Genomic DNA, 16,447 nt, shown 5'->3' on the forward strand with positions numbered 1-16,447 from the left:
ATTCATCCCCTCCCTGACCAGATGGGGATGGAGCTGGAAAGGAAAGTGGCATCATTTTTCCATAACTGATATTTAAAGTCATTCAATAGGCAGGGGTCAGAGTTGAACAGCAAACATAAGCTGAGCAAAATTTGTCTTCCTTGCTTTGTTTACCCAAAGCATACCAGGGTGATAAAGATGTTCAAAAGCTGTAGGTCAACAGCTTTAATTTCCTAAGGTGGTATTTTCCCCAGAATATACGCCTAACTTCTTGTGCTTTTAAAACTAGAATTCTCACATTTTAAGTCATCCAACCTCTGATCATTCTTATCCTATCAAGTTCCACTATCCCTTTGCCTTTACGAGGTTAATATATTTCTTTCTCAACCAACTTTTTGTGTTCTTATTCTAACTTTAAATTCCTTTATTCTATAAATTAATGGCTTTATAGTAAACATGACTCAATTAAGAAAATTAACATTTTTTAAAAACTGAGTTGTTCTGGTCTCTGGCTTGCCTACCAGCAGTGTTTGTTTTTTAAACTTTAATTTTACAATATTTAAAACACTTGTAATGAAGGCGATAAATGATTCAGATAGGAAAGTTTATTTGAAAGAAATAAAAACAAATCGTAATTCATAATTATTCCTCTCAATTAAACATCTGTATAACCAGTTATGAGATTAGGGAGAAAAAATAAAGATCCTCCTAGGAAAAAAACAAACGCTTACATGTCACAATAATAGTAAGAATGGGGCCCTAACATCCTTAATGGTTGCATCAGTCAGTCCATATATCCCCTGCAAGCCATAAACCATGTTAGTGCAAAAATGAAGGCATCCTCCTGAAACAAATGGAGGCCCCATTATCTCAAATATCAGACAGGCCTCCTGGATCTAATAGCTCATCAATATCTTCTGTCATCTTAGATTCCAAAAAAACATCCTATCCCCATCAGAATCCTCCCAATTAAGTTGATTTTCCTGAGGTTCCCCCTCCAGGAAGTACCCAGGGAAACTTGGCCTTCCTAGTCAAATGTGTAGCCAGTGGGTTCCTGAGCTCTGGCGTTCTTGGTCTGCCGGGCTCCTGGGCATCAGAACGTTCAGGAACAGATATTCTGCACCAGTAACATATGTATAGCTATAAAGCTAATTCAGAGGTTTTCTGGATCACATAGTTACTTTCATTCATTATTTAAAGCAGCAGTGATTACTAATGAATTTAAAATACTTTACTTGTTTGAGACTTTTGAAATTATCATAGGGAAGTGTTCTAAGATGAAGGACAATAGCATACAACTTCAATGGTATATTGTTCTTTATAGCATTTCTTCCTCAATCAAGAAAAAATTACTTAGATATTTATTCCCACTTACTCTAAAAACATTAAAATATCGTCTTTATGGAAACATGGGAAATTGACTTTGCTTTACTAAAGCAAACATTAGTTGATCTTGGAACTGGACTAATGTTCAGTAATAAGAATATTAGGAAAGAATTGACTGGATGATCTGTCTTTAGCAAGGTGCAACAGGCTTCTAAGAAGAAACAATTGAGGGGGTGCTGTAATTACTATGCTATCCCAAGTTTGTCAGCTTGTCTCATTGCTGTGATGCAGTGTTTCTCAATAGTGAGCCATGGACTAACTACATCAGAATTACCTAAAGCTCTTGTTAAAAATGCAGATTCTTGGTCCGAGATCACCAAATTAGATTTTCTAGGACTGGAGCCCAAGAATCTACCTTTTGCTAGCTTTGCAGGTAACTCTTTGACATTTAAGTTTGAGAAACACTTCTATAATGACTTTATAGGGCTAAGTCTCTCCTTTTAGATTCCAGAAGGCAATTAACTATCTATCTTCATTTGCATCTGACTTTGAGGGCCTCTATTCCTTAGTGAATATAACCAGCCAGTATTTGAGCCATTTTACTCCTTCAGCGTGGGACTTACTCCTTCAGCGTGGGACGTACCCCACTGTGAAATGGTAGCATGTACTGTTTCTGTTAGAGAAAAGCCGGATCAGAAAGTGCCACCCCTAAGGGAAAGCTAGTTCAAACAAGATGGATTATTTGGAATCATGAGAATCATGAGCAAGGCAAGAGTGTAACATCCTTCATTATTACATGAATGCAATTTGACCTCCTGGCATGGCCTGGCAAAGAGTGAAGAAGTAGTAAAACAAGACCGGTTGGCCAGGAGCCAGTTCTAGAGTGGCAAGAGGTAAATGACAGAACTAGTCAGGGAGTCAGGAGGAGGAATCGTGGGACAAAGCCAGAGTCAGCCACCAGATGTCCAAATAGAAGACACCAGAAGTTAAACAGAGGAGTAAGAGTCAGAACATGAAACTTGGACCACACATCAGGAACTGAGAGGATAGCCAAAGTAATAGGAGAATCTAGCTCTAATCAGAAATCTGGGTGATTAATTTTGGGTTGAGTTTATCTGGCTTGGATCTAGCTCACTCAGGATATACATGAGTAATGTCTTAAAGACACCATATAATGCCTCAAAGTTGCTTCTTTCAAAAAAAATTGTTACTTTAAAGCCCTCATAGAATCACATCCTCTCCAAGTCTTTGCATATCTATGTTGTAAAGTATTTTGTTCACTGTCTATATGCGTGATGCTTTAGCCATGTGATATCTTTGGGGGAATAAGGTGGCCCCTGTTATCTCGATAATGAAGATTTACTACTCTAACCTCTGACATCAATGAAAAAATTTGCATTTTTAAGGGAAAAAAAAGCTTCTGAAATGTGTTTGCTCTTGGAAGCCTGTGTAGCAAATATCACTTAACTTTTTCTTGATGATGCAAGTCCTTGCTTTGAGCATGTCACTGAACTAAACTATGATGTATTGATGCTCGCTAGGACTATAAAATTGTGTGGGGTTTACCTTTTTCTTTCACTGAATTTTATCAACCTTTGCCTATACCTGGCCTTGGCACTCAGTGATATGCTTTGATCTCTTGAAGTATATAGAACCCATTTGCCTGCATGCTAAATAGTTTTACGTGTCTAGTTGGTGCTTTCTTGTGTTCTCTCTTGGGATCACCTCTGTTTTTTACAGTCATTCCTCATCCTTGTCTGTGACGACCTACTTCCCCAATGATCTCACCACCTGTCTTCAGTAAAACAAAAAGGTGCCAAATGAAATCAGATGCCCAAGTGCATGGTCCAACAGGCTCGTCTGAGAAGTGAGATAGGAGCTTGAAGTCCTCATCAACAAAGTAAAGTGGGTGAACTTGTGCTTATTCATTCACAAAAAATAGTAAGCACAATCACCCACTATATGTATGCTAACCAAATGGAGCACACCATAATCAGGTCACCCTGCAAGCCAAGACAGAACAGGGCTTTTAGGCAATCACCCAGGTCAACTGCCAGTGAGATCTGTGAGTCAGAGTAGGAAGGCAGAAGCATAGCCCCACACCACAAACCAACATAATGTGCAAGGACTCAGGAGACTACATAGCCATCGAACTCTCGAGTGCCTGGACTCCCAGATTGACTGGCAACAAAGGACTCGCTAGGCTGGTGTTATGACAGTTGGGAATTCAGCTGTGATGGTTCAACAAATCCCAGCTTGACTGAACCAGTCAGTCCATCAGTGGATTGAGGTGCTAGAAATTGCAAAGTCTGAAGTGGGGATCTCATCGTGAGCCTTTCCCCATGCAGCACACAGCCTGGAAAAAGATATGAAAATGAATAATTATGATTCAATGTAAAGTGTATAGTATAGAGTCCAAAGCCAGGAGGACTTGGTCTAAATGTGGATTAGGAGAGGCCCCTCGGGGATTGTGACACTTAAGGTAGGTCTTAAAGGATACATAGGAATTTTCCATGTCAAGAAAGGAAAAAGTAAATGTCAGGCAGAAGGGCCAGAAGCTTTTTTGTGAATCATTTTTGAGTTCACAGATGTATTTCAGAATGTTCAGGTTGTCTAAAATATGACAACCAGAAAAATGGATTATTACTCTGAGTGTGTGTGTGTCAGGCGTATTATAGCTAAAAATAAATTCCTATCTAACATCTGTAAGTGCTCAGCAGGACAGTTAGCAAATCCCTGATTTATATTTGTTTATTCATTTTACTAATAAAAAGTGAATTTGTCTTGTTTTATACCTGATTAGAAGTGTCTTCTATATTGATTTCTTAGTAAGAACTACAAGATAAAATACCAAAATGTTTCTAAAGAATAAGCACAAACTTTTAGTGGTCAGTAATAACCTATAATTGGTCCAGTTGTAGAAACAAACAGTAGACTCGATTGTTTGTGATAGTAGTGGAATAATTCTGAGATATACTAATTATTCTTTCCTATTGTGGATAGAAAGGAAAAAGAATTTGATCTTAGTAATGGCATGGTATACCCATGTAGTTATATGGACTTGAAGGACAATTTATCTCTTCTGATTATTCTAAAGGGACTTCCTGAGGAAGATGGGCACAGAGCAGTGCTTTGCTGAAGTACAGTGGCATATACAGATCATGAAGACCAAATGAACAACTGGTCATAGAACCAAGGGGTTCAGAAATAATTTCAAAAATTTACAAGTCTGTATAAATGGTACACTGCTGTATCACCAGTAATCACAAGGGAAATTAGAAAATACTTTGAGATGAGCAAAAATGAAAGCACAGCATGTCAAAACTTGTGGGTTGGGTGCAGCAAAAGCAGTGCTTAAATGGAAATTTTTAGCTATAAATGCCTACATTAAAAAAGAGGAAAGCGCTCAGATCAATTGCCTAATCTTCCACCTTAAGAAACTAGAAAAAGAACAAACTGTACTCAAAGTAAGGTGAAAGAATAAAATTAGGGCAGAAATAGATGAAACAGAGACTAGAAAAACAATAAAGAAAATAAATGAAACAAGAAGTTGAAAAGATCAACAAAATTTACAAACCTTTAGCTACTTGGACTCAAAAAGAAGTGAAAAAGAAGACCCAAATGACTTAAATCAAAAATTAAAAGCAGGCACTTTACAGAAATAAAAAGGATTTAAGGGAATGATGCAAACAATTGTATACCAACAAATTAAGTGATCTAAATGAGATGGACAAAATTCTAGAAAACCTAGGGCCTCCCTGATGGGAAAAGGAGATTGTCAGGAGTGTCACAGCAGATGGAGAAAGGAACAAGGGATTGGGTTGGGTGGAGGGTGGGAGTTGCTCTGCAGCCTGGGCTTGGGTCCTCAATGATGGTGAGTACAGGGGCATTGCTTAAGATGGGAACAGACTCTCTTGGGAAAGAAAAAAAAAAGAAAGAAATTTATTAGCCCATCATTTAAAAATCCCATTTATAAAACTCTGTGCCTTCTGAGAGTTCTTATGACTATTTAATCATAAAATTTAATGAAGACATAAGAGAGCCTCCACTATTTACTTATCTGCCTGGCTGGCATGTGCACCTCATTACAGTGGTTCTCACAAGAGTCATTAAATGGAGACAGTTACCCACCCTACCAGACCCCTGAACTCACAAGAGGCTTCCCATGGACTCTTCACTTAGATGTGGCTCCTCTGATGTTTTCTAGAAATGCTAACAAACATGTGCAGGGCTGGAAGGAGGCAGCTCAGTGAAGAAGAAGGTAGAGGTTAGTCATGCAGTGGACACTTGTACGTGAGCCAGCAAACCAAGAGGCAGCCAACATCATTCTAGAAGAGGGTGACACATAAACAGAGAAGGATAACAAAATTGAGGACTGGGAAAGGGAGAAGGAAAAGGGGGGAAGAATCTGATCTATAATCAAATTATTTAAAAACTAAGTGTTTCTGCCTTTTTTCTATCTCTCACCTCCACAGAATTTTCTTTTTTAAAAATACCTATCTTAGCCCACTAACGCTTCCAGGAATCCTTCTGCCTGTAGAGTAACATCTAAACTTCTTTTTTTTTTTAATTTTATAAATTATTTACATCATTTTTTATTTTTGCACAATATATGCACTTTCATCTTGGTTATATTCCCCATACAATTCCCACCCCCCCCCCTTATTTTGACCCTAATCCCTCCTCTCCCTCCCCCATAGTTCGTCTCTGATATATAGTTGCTTGTTGATTTTGATTTTCACTTTAATATAATTAGTCTTCTTCCTGGTCCCTTATTTAGGTTTTCTAAATTCCTGCTATGAGTGAGACCATCCGGTATTTTTCTTTTTCTTTCTGGCTTATTTCACTGAGCATGATCCCTTCCAGACTCAACAAAAACAAAGTAAATAATCCAGTCAAAAAATGGGCAGAAGTACTGGTCCAACCACTATGGAGAGCTGTGTGGAGATTTCTTGACCTACTAAACATAGAGCTTCCATATGATCCAGCAATTCCACTCCTAGGTATTTACCCAAAGGACACAGAAACATCAATTCCAAAAAGCACCTGCACCCCTATGTTTATAGCAGCACTATTTACAATAGCTAAGCTTTGGAAACAACCCAAATGCCCAAAAATAGATGACTGGATCAAGAAGATGTGGTACATATACACCATGGAATATTACTCAGCATTCAAAAAAGATAAACACATGCAATCTACAGCAACATGGATGACACTGGAAAGGATCATGCTCAGCCTAATAAGCCAGAAAGAAAAAGGAAAATACCGGATGGTCTCACTCATAGCAGGAATCTAGAAAACTTAAATAAGGGACCAGGAAAAAGAATAACTATAAGAAAGAAAATATCAAAATCAACAAACAACTATGAACCAGAGACACTCTATGGGGGGTGGGGGGGCGGGGAAAGGAGGGGTTGGGGTCAAAATAAGGGGGTTGTAATTGTATGGGTAATATAAAAATAAAATTTAAATAAATAAAAAAAGATTTAAAAAAATGGGCAGAAGAGCTAAAAAAGGAACTTCTCCTAAGAGGAAATGCAAATGGCCAACAGGCATATGAAAAAATGTTCAGCATCACCTGTAATCAGGGAAATGCAGATCGAAAGTACGATGAGATACCATCTTACACCAGTGAGAATGGCACATATTAAAAAAAAAACTAGCTACAACAAATGTTGGCAAGGATGTGGAGTAAAAGGGACTCTCCTGCACTGCTGGTGGGAGTGCAAACATCTAAACTTCTTAGTACAGCCTCTCAGACTCTACTCATTATTTTCAACCTCACTTTGGGTCAGTCATCAGTCTTCAAAGCTGCCTCTTCTACTTTCACACCTCTGCTTAGAATGATCTCTCCTTTTTCATTTTGTGAATGCTTTAGCATCCAAGGCCTAGCTCAAACATCATCTCCTCTTTGAAGCTATCTCTGTTACTTTCCCTCCTCTTCCACCCTGCCACACTCCCACCCAGAGCTAGGCAGAATTCAGCACTGCATTGTTTGCAAGGCTTTATTACAGTTTTTATCGTACTGGATCAAGTTTATTTTGTGAGTTTGTCTCCCATAACATCATGAAGTCATCCAGCACAGGGATTTATCCCAGCACGTGGTGGAGATGATGGCTCAGGAGGAGTTCAGTGAATGCTCCTGAAACTAAATTAAAATAGGAATTTTTCCTAGCAGAACTAGTCCTACACAAAATGAAATGTGGTCTAAATTTGTTTTTGCTTTTCTTCTACTTTGCCTCATCCTATCCAACTGACCTCTGTCCTATAATACAGCAACTAAGTAGAGAGGACACCACAGAAAACTCAGTTCCAGAACATTTCTATCACCCCAAAAAGAAACCAAGTACATGCTAGCAATCACTCTTAATTCCTCTAACCCTTTAATCACTGGCACTGGCAGTCACTAACAAATCTGCTTCCTCTATGAATTCCCTCGACCAGGCATTTCATATAAATTGAATCTTACAATAGCTGGCTTTTTGTGTTTGATTTCTTTCATTTAGCATATTTTCAAAGTACATCCATAGTGTAGCCTTTATCAGTACTTATTCATATTTATGGGAGAATAATACTCCATTATGTGGATAAACCACCTTTTATTTATCTGTTAATCAGTTGTTGAATATTTGGACTGTTTCCAGTTTGGGGCTGCTATGAATAATACTGCTGTAAACATTCATGTGTAAGTTTTCATGTGGACCTATGTCTTTGTTTCTCTTGGATAGATACTTAGGAGTGGAATTGCTGAATCATACAAATAGTCTATATTTGACTTTTTGATGAACTTTCAAACTATATTTCACAGCAACTGCACCATGTTACTTTCCTACCAGTATTTTATGAGGATTCAGATTTCTCCCCATGCTTGCCAACACTTGTTATTTTCTGTCATTGTTCTTTTTTATCATAACCAGCCTAGTGGGTATAAAATAGTCTCTTGTTGTGGTTTTGGCTTGCATTTCCTTTATGATTAATGATGTTGACCATATATCCATGTGTTCATTGGCCATTTAATATCTTCTTTGGAGAAATATCCATTACAATTCAAATGGTATGAGGCTTAATGGTCTGAGCTGTCCAACAAGCATAGTGATGATCATCTTAATCGCGCACATAAATGGACATTTACAAAGAGACATTAATGCTCTTTGCATTTATTCATTTTTAATTTTTTTTGTCTTTTTATTATTGAGTTGCAAGCGTTCTTTACATATGCTGAATACTAAACTCTAAATGTTTTCTCCAGTTCTGTGGATTATTTCTTCACTTTCTTGATGGTGTCCTTTAACACACAAAACTCTTAAATATAATTTTCAGACTTTGAAGTCATTGTGGATTGATCAGAAGTCCATATACTTAGATCTCTACCCTATTTCCCCGGCACCTGCATATAAGTCCTTAGAGTTCCATCGATTTATAATTTAAAAGCTAATCATTATAGCCCAAGCAGTCATTCTGTAAACCTGTATTACTCCCAGAGCTAGGTACTGAAAATAGGGAATGAACAAGATGCAATTTCCACCATTAAAGAGTTTCTACTCTAGTCAGGGAAACAGACCAGTAAACAGTCAGAAATAAACAGATCACCTTAAACTAAAATGCAGGTAGTATAAGTGGTATAAGGCTTGATGGCCTTAGGAGCACAGCCACTATCATTTTAACCACTCACATAAATAGGTATTTACGATATGGTATCTAATGATGTTTGCAGCTATATAAATTCTATAATAAGAGTGTGGACAAGGTACTGCAGAAACACAAAAAGAGCTGATAATGGAGGAGATGATAACGTACCTAAGAGCTCTCTACAGAAGAGCATGCAGGGCCGGTAAAAGTTAGCCTCAACCCCTACAGGAGTTCTGTATGTCTGCAGTACTTGGCAAGGTATTAAGATATAGGGCAGGTGGGCCTCCCCGGTGGCGCAGCGGTTGAGCGCTGGGTTGTGAAGCTGCCCGCAGCCTCTGCAACGCTGGTTGGATCCCCAGCCACCTGGTGAGGGTCCCACATGGCGCGCAGACCTCTCCTGCCGCCCGCTGCTCCCCTCAGCAGTGTACTTCGGTCCTTCTGCCTGCTCTGCTCCCCGCTCTGGCTCTGGTGAATTCTCTCACCCTCCCGCGCTTCTGACTGTACCCAGTGCTAGTATAAATAAATAAATCTTTAAAAAAAAGAGAGAGAGAGAGAGAGAGAGAGAGAGAGAGGGCAGGGACCACATTTCACAGGATCTTTACACACCGTGCCTGAAGGCATTTGCGTAGATGGGGTAGGATGATAGCATGGACTGAAAGTTTTAAGCAGGGGGTCAAAAGAACCAGATTTCCATTTTAGAAAAAAAAATTCTGATGGGGTTGTGGAAGATGGGTAGGAAAGGACAGCTCTAGTTCTGATCAGAAATTCTGAGGGTTTTAATTATGACAATCTTAGATTGTTTGAAGGTTATTTAAGAGATAGAATAAACTGGACTTAATGAGTAATTAAACATAGGGATGCTGGGAGGGGGGTTAGGAATGAAGCAGCTAGCTTGGAGAGTCAGGGCCTCACTGAGATGGGGCATGCAGAAAGAGAAGATGATTACCATTCTATTCATAGGACAGTACCCAGGCCCTCATTCAAAACTGTGTTGCTTCCTGTCCCAGGTCCAGTTACAAGTTTATAAAGTATACTCTAAGTCCCTGGACTTTTTTATTTTTTTTTATCTTCCCAGTACTTCACCTAATATACAGTAGTTATTCATAAATATTTGTTGATAGATTTTAAGAAAATTGCTGCTTGTTTTATCAAGACCTCAGAAAAATCCAAAAAGTAATAGAACATATGATGAGGCAATACTTAGGTAGTATTTGGTCCGTTATAGAAATTTAGAAGTCTAGCCTTTTCTGTGATATACAAAATGATTTCCCATGTCATGCTGCTTTTGCATAACACTCCATTTTGCAGATGAGGAAATTGAGTGGTAGCCAAAGGGTAGAGCTCTTTCTGCTGACTCTAATTGACCTTGATGGAAGCAAAAAATGACAGCTGATTTGGGCATCAAAGGGAGAGATTATTTTAAAAGTTATAAAAGAAGGCAGCCTACAAAGATGCATGCAGACATGTCCCAAAGGCACAGGTATATTGCAACGCAATTCAGTTTTGCTATCTATAAGAGGGTCTTTTAGAAAGAATTGATTTTTATTCTGCATATTCTGTTTCAATTGAGAGGGAGAAGCTTGACTCCTTTTGCAAAGATTGATGTGTACTGAAAGTTTGACTCATACACCTCTGTTATTGTAAAAAAAGTTATTCACACAGAATCACTCTTTCCTGGACAGATAAACTGAGGCCTGGCTATCTGAGAAGCTGCTGGGCTGGGAACATAGCAGGTGCTGGGAGGGGAGGAGGTATGAGAAGTGACAGTGGTTGCCTAAAAATGCCTCCCTGGAATTCAGAATGTGGTATCAACCAATTTCAGAGAGAATGATACCATTCATTTTTTTTCTGGAGGGGTTCTGCCATATTCTGACTTCTGAAGTCAGCACAAAGTGAAGGGAACACCCCCATCTCTCCTGATCCCAGCAGCTTAAGGATGGCCTGTTCCTTTCATAACACATCTCTGCAAATAGTTCCAAGTGAGACAGACCTGCCAGCTGAGCTCTCCAAAGACCCGGACAGGCCCAGAGCTTCTGACCACAGTTACTAACCCTAACCGCCTGCGTAAGTGGGCCTTGATGATGTGGGATTTCATGGTGTTTGCGAATTGTATAGTTAATGACTGAGGTATTGGCAACTTGGTAAGTTAATACAAGTAGACACACAATAGTCCTGTCTTCCAGCCTGTTAGCTAGACTTGCATCTCATAGTGTTGGGAATATGTAATTGGGAGCCTGAAAACCGATATTTCTCTTTTATGTAGGGCAAGCTTTGGAAATGTAATACTTGCTTTGAAAAGTCCAGTATGTTTAAATGAATGCAGATGGGCTAGTTTGAAGATTGAAAATAGGTTAGCATTAAGGCCCTGATTCCTTTGGTAATTACTTTTTCTATTGGTAATAACTGTTTCTTTAGAAATGACATTAACATTCTACCAAAACACAGCAGTAATCCAAAAGTTAATGTTCTGTTCATTTATAATTATATTTAATTCATATTTATGAGTTGTTGGGAGGGAGGAATAAGACAAAGTGATTTTAAAAAATGTAATAAGAAACACGTTGAAAGAAAAAATTTCTTGATAATCTGCAGGATGTAAAAAGTCTGTTGAAGTAGGAAAAATTAATTTTTTAAACGCATAGTTATATAAAATCAGATTTTATTAACTAGTGCTAAAAACAGAATCTGCATTTTTATTATTTCCTAGTGGCACTAAATGAATTCAATGGATAGACTTTCTCCATTTCCTCATTTTAGCATAAGTATCCCTATGATTTTGATTTCAGTAAGTCAGCTAGATTTGTGGTACTCTTCTGTTAAGCAGGAAAAATTCTGCATCTTTAGCCAGTCTGAACAAGTAGCTTTGTGTTGTTTTCTTTGAATTGTCCACGAAGCCTGATGTATTATTAATGAATTAATTTCTCGGTGGTGGAGGCCTGTGAATAGCGTTCTGTGAATGGGCAGTTGCCTGGTGGGGCCAGTTTTGGCCGCTGTCATTTAACATGTGTTGCTCTATTGTGAAGTCTCATCCAGCCGTAGGACAATGCTCATTTAATCCACCATGATGGGACCTACACACCCTGAGCCCAAGTTGGATGCCAGGGTCAGTTACCCAGCAGCCCAGGCTGGGGCACGGCTCTGCCTCACTGCCGAGTTACTCTAATCATTTTGCCTGCCGTTAATTTTCTCTAAACCAGGGAAAACGCGTATGTGAGCAGTGCAAATGTTCTCAAAGAGATTCCAAACTGGTCAGCTGGGGTGTTGCCGCCATTCCAGAATGGAGGCTGCATTCCAGGGAGTGTAAGTTCCTTCCTTCCTCCTGGAAATGGAAGCGTCTGGGCCCACGAGATCCCTGATGTTCTGAGGTCCAGAGTAGCAGATGGCATTATGATTTTCCAAATCCTGATGAACATTCTAACTGAACTTGTTCATTTCACAGTATGTAGTTCTGTTTTTTTTTTCACTTCCTCTCCCTTCCTCCCTCCCTGTCTTTCTCTCTTTGTTCCTCTCATATTGACTAATTTTAAACCGATGCCATATCTCCTTTCAGCCAGCTTTAAGTTCCCTTCCCTCTTCATTTATTATATGGAAGCAGGTTCGGCGCCGTTTCACATGTCGTTCATAATCTCTGCATCTCAGCTGATGTAGCCTTTGAATTTGTTTATATAAAAACGTGTGAGCAGATACCACCAACCCTCCTACACCACGCAGCCACTGAAAGTTCAGTTTTTCCCCTTCTCCGAAGCTTGTAGTGCAGGTGGCAAATAGAGTAATTATTTTAACTAACAGTCGAGTGAATATTCAGGAAGACACACGTGGCGATGTGGACTTTGGATTTCAGTGAGTTCTCAGAGTCTGCCTTGATGATGTTATGGCTTGTTGATTTTTCAGAACACGAACCTGCCAGGTTTTTGCCCTTGAACCATGTATGGATGTAGTTGAGGTGTTTCAATATTAACCCTTTAGGAATGAGAAGAGAAATAACTCCTTTCATTCAGAAACCTGCTAAGGGTTATTTTTCTCTCCCAGATTTTCCTCTTTCATTCTTATTTAATTTAGTTTATGACCCACCTTTACTCCAAGATTGCTTTTAATCGAGACTTCGGCACGTAGAACCTGGTGCAACATCAGTGTGTATATTAACATTATAATTTACGTCCTGGATCAAACATGTAGCTGGACTTTTCCTGAGGAAAAAAAAAAAATTGACCTTAACCAGTGTATGAAATTCAAACACTATATAGGGACAAGGTAAAACCACAGGTAGGAATTGCTGAATAATTACCTTTAGACCAGGCTGAGCAGGAGGCTTCCCACGAGGGTGAGCTCATTTAATGGTTCCTAAAACTCAATCTCGTGGATGTCAGTGGTCATGCTTGATTATTTGCACCAGTGTTTTATGAAAAAGCAATAGAAATGCATTTGGAGGCTACAGAGAAGGAGGACAATAAAGGTTTTACTTTTGTAAATGAAATCCTTTGGGTATGAGATAAGTATGTGTTTGCTGCTCTGCCTAAGCCTCTGAAAGGGGAGGGGCATGTGAATGTTAATATGCAAGTGTGTGAGGGTGAGTACGTATATATGTACTTTTCATCCAGGCTCATCTAAATAATACTGTGCACAGTAGCTTATGACCAATATGAGACCTAAAACAGAAAGAGAAAAAAGATGGTCTTTGGCCTTGAAAGGCAACAATTACAAATAAGTTCTAGATTAATCCATTTTCTAGTTCTTCACTTATTTTCGAGGAATCCTATAGAACACAAAGATCTTTATCATATGTTTAGAAAATCTCTAAAGTAAATGTAAGTCTTTTAAATGATTTTTTAAAATGGTACACTACATGAAGGATCAGTTTTGACATTAATCACAAGGTTTGTTCCTCTCCTCTTTTCTCTAATACTGAAGAACTTCCATAATATTGAGGAGAAAAAAAAAATGGGGAAAATCTCTACAATTTTGAATTTCAGTACCCAGAGACAGGTTCCTTTAGATCTGTTCATTTATATGTTGTGATTTTTATAAGCCATCTTGTTGTGATGTTCCTGTGGCTAACAGCTGGTTCTCCCTTGATTTAAGGGCTTATGGGCAAGGTGGGTGTTTTAGTGGTGAAAACTCAGGCCTTTTGCCCCTGGTTCCATGTCCATCTGAGACAAGTTAAATGAACTCCTACTGTCAGCCTGGACCCAGTGGACAGAACTTCACACCAAAATGCCCACACATGTAATTTGTCATGTCTGGCATCCCAGAGCATGGGTTGACCCAGTGTGGAAATTGAATCATCTTTCACTTTCTCTGCTCAGGCTTGTTGTGGAGTGGGATGAGTAAAAAGGCGGGCTTTCTGGTCTCCAGCTGAGGAGGGTCAAAGGCTTTCTTTTCTGCTGATGCCCATCTGCAAGCCTTCCTCAATTCCAAGCCTCATTCCCACCCCACTCCCCTTCCTTCCTTACACCCCACACATTGGGTCAGCCCTGTCTACATTATGAAATCACAAATATACTTAATGTCAAAATACTGACTGTTCCCTCACTGAATGGCCATGGTATATTTTTTGTTTGTTTTTTGTTTTTTTTTTTAAGATTCACTTATTTATGCAAGTACTGGAGTATAGGCCAGAGGTGCGGGAGGGTGAGAGGATTCACCAGAGACAGTGGGGAGCAGAACAGGCAGACGGACTGAAAACACTGCTGAGGGGAGCAGCAGGCAAAGCAGGAGTGGTCTGTCTCGCCATGTAGGTAACTCCCTGGCCGGCAGGGGATTGAACCCGCGCTGCAAAGGCTGCAGACGGGTTCACAGTGCTGCACTCAACCCCCTGCACCACTAGGGAGGCCCTGAGTGGGAGGCCCATATTTTTAAGAAAACTAAGTGTTTTTAAACAAGCATTCATCAAATTTGTACAAATCTGATGAATAATTATAGGTTACTCATATCTCAAGTTGGGGTAGTCCCTGACTGAACACCTGGACATCTTCTGCCCACCTCTGTCTCTCTCTCAAATCTGACTGCCTTTTCTTGCTCTGGCTACCATTGGTCCTAGCAGATTTGAACATTTGAAAATTCAAATATTAAAGCTGAGCTAATCTCCCAGAATCTACCATTGGATTATACTTTGGACAGGTGGGTTTTTGGTTTATATAATAGAGTCTGTGGCAATCTTTAAAAGCTAGGGTCCAGATAGCTTTTGTTGTTATTTCTTGTCTTTTTTTCAAACAAGCTAGGTTGCCTCCCCAGTCGAGAGTGGATTGGTCCTGTGGATTCTGCCACTTATCTCATAAAGATAGTATTTTAAGGCAGTCAACAGTGAAGGATCTAAAACCAATTTGGAGTTTGACAGGGCCTGAGGTGACACCACTAGAATCACAAACGACCTTTGATCCCAGCCATCTAAAGAGCTATGGATGGAAGTGGAGCCATCTAAAAGAGCTGTGCCAATTAGTATGAACCCCACTGTCTAGAACCAGAAATTGCTGGACCAGGACAGAGGTCAATAGACTTGAATTAAAAGATACATTTTTAAAATGTTAGTGCATAATTCTCAATGCTGGTCAAATTGCAGGTGATCCTGTCATTGTTAACCATCCCTTGGCATGATGACTTGACACCATGAACTCTAGAAATAGGCTAGTTTAAATGTTAAAAGACTTGCCATTTTGTATTTAACTTGCCAGGCTGGTTTCATCTAACCACAGTACAACTCATTTTAGAACTCACAGCATAACCGGAACCTTGAGACTTTTGAGAAGCTGCCCTTCAGCCTCCATATGTTTTACCAACAGTAAGCATAGCATACTGGTTTTGCACAAAGAGAAGGGAACAGGACACAGATTAATATGTTCAAGGCCCCTCTACCCCCACATGATCTCGGTGAGTGAGGAAATAGGAAAGCAGGAGAGCAAAGAAGTTCCATCACAGCCCTCCAGATCTTACATGAGTCCCCATTACTCGCCTCTGTGAATCTTAGGGAGCAACCAATTTGACTTGAGCCCCCAGTCCAGCCTGTGTGCCCAGCCTTGGCACTCTAAGCATTACACAGATTCTTTGAGGATAGAATTTAGGGTCAGACACCTCACAGTGCAGACTCAGTGCCTTTGACATGGTGGGTGGTCAAGAAAATTGTTGAATGAATGAACCAATAAATAGGTAATGAATGATTGTATCATTTTATGCCCTATCAACATCTGACTTAACCACCACATCCTTGTCAGCTTCCATTGCCATCTTTAATTATGAATTAAAGGCAAAAATTAGACACTTCGGTTTATTTTTCTAAGCAAAGGACCCTCAACTTTTCCACCAAGAATCTGGATCTCATTCGCGTTTTTAAAACTAGTTCCTTACCTATGTCTGTTTAAACTTTCTCTTCTAGTATCATTTAAGAGTCACATGCAATTGTAAAAAAATAATGTAGACCCTCCATCACCCCCTTTGCATTGGTAACATCTCATAAGTTTAATATAGTCTCACAACCAGGAAATAGATGTTGATACAATCCAGTGAATTTATTCCAAGT

At 39.4% G+C, this 16,447-nt stretch overlaps 1 protein-coding gene across 3 annotated transcripts in view; it reads left to right on the forward strand.

The window, feature by feature from the left end:
* The window catches only part of MAP2K5 (mitogen-activated protein kinase kinase 5), a gene marked incomplete at both ends in the record, with an annotated part of 240,785 nt that overhangs the window by 182,720 nt on the left and 41,618 nt on the right, over positions 1 to 16,447 (forward strand). The gene's annotated exons all lie outside the window — the stretch shown is intronic.

This window comes from Talpa europaea (assembly GCF_964194135.1).
Source record: "Talpa europaea genome assembly, chromosome: 8".
NCBI classification, from domain to species: domain Eukaryota; kingdom Metazoa; phylum Chordata; class Mammalia; order Eulipotyphla; family Talpidae; genus Talpa; species Talpa europaea.